The sequence below is a fragment of the Hyaena hyaena genome, unplaced genomic scaffold (genome assembly GCF_003009895.1).
Source record: "Hyaena hyaena isolate Hyena2069 unplaced genomic scaffold, ASM300989v1 scaffold_4433, whole genome shotgun sequence".
NCBI classification, from domain to species: domain Eukaryota; kingdom Metazoa; phylum Chordata; class Mammalia; order Carnivora; family Hyaenidae; genus Hyaena; species Hyaena hyaena.
Window position 1 is genome coordinate 1 of NW_024085037.1, and position 1,251 is coordinate 1,251.

Consider the following 1,251-nt stretch of genomic DNA (forward strand, 5'->3'; position numbering starts at 1 on the left):
CCATCTGAGAGTCCTGGAGCATTTTAAATCTCCAGGAAGTTGTCTAAAAGCTATCTTATCATCCCAGGGACACTGCAGGGAGAGAGACGCCTTAGAGAGGTCCTTTAACTTCTTTTATTACTTTTTAATGGTGATAAAATACCATCATTACCATTTTTAAGTGTACACTGAGTGGCATTAAGTACACTCACATTGCTGGATGGGGGATTCAACGTGAATCACTCTGGAAATGCCAGTTTGGCATGGGGATTACCTTGAGCTGAAAACAATCAAAGACCAAAAGACTCAGGAAAAACTTTGACTTTCCCCCTAAATGTCTAAGAGAATTTTATTTGTTTGTTTGTTTATTGGTTGTCAAATGATCCTTTATTAAAATATTTTCCTTTGTAGTTCTTAATGAGCTGGGCATTCCACTGCACCACTATCAATGTCATCTATGATGTCATGAGGGTGGTGGCCATCAACATTGCAGCCCACAGACTGGGCGGTTCCCAGAATCTCTTTAATGGTTCCAGAGAGTTCCCTGGCTAAAGATCAGTGCTGCATCCATCAGGCAATGTTGACAATTTTGTCAAAAGTCGTATTTCCACTGTGCTTAATGTTTTTCTGCTTCCTTCTGTCTATCGTTGGTTCCTTGAGGGCTTTCATCATCAGGGCAGAGGCAGAAGGTACCACTTTAATCCAGGCCAGTCTCTTCTGAATGGTCAATTTCACTATAATCCTCAAACCCTTCCAATCACCCATTGCTTTGGCGATTTCATCAACAACCTTTTTTTGGAGACAGAGCCAGTGGGCCCATCTTCGGGGCCAAGGCAGACGTGTCACCGACTTCGCCACCAGTGCATCTCAGGTATATGGCTTTGGTCTCATTAGGGTTGAACTTAGGCAGCATGGTGGAGGCAGCTGGTGTTGGATGAACCCAGATAAGAGACAACCAAAGACTGTTGCACCATAGCCTCCTCTGAGCTGAAAGTCAAAAGCTGTTTTTATTTAAGTTTATTTATTAATTTTGAGAGAGAGAGCATGAGCAGGGGAGGGGCAGAGAGAGGGAGAGAGAGAATCCCAAGCAGAGCTCTTAACTGACTGAGCCACCCAGGCACCCCAATAAGAGAATTTAGATAGAGGACCCGCTCCAGGAAGGAAGCTATCACCATAGATAACTATAGTGTTAAATATGAATGAGGGGTAGCAGATAGGGGGAAATTTTTTACATTTTTAAAAAATGTTAATTTATTTTTTGAGAGAGAAAGA

At 42.5% G+C, this 1,251-nt stretch overlaps 1 pseudogene; it reads right to left on the reverse strand.

The window, feature by feature from the left end:
* Positions 1–362: 362 nt before the first annotated feature.
* LOC120227799 lies at positions 363–967 on the reverse strand (annotated as a pseudogene).
* Positions 968–1,251: the final 284 nt, after the last annotated feature.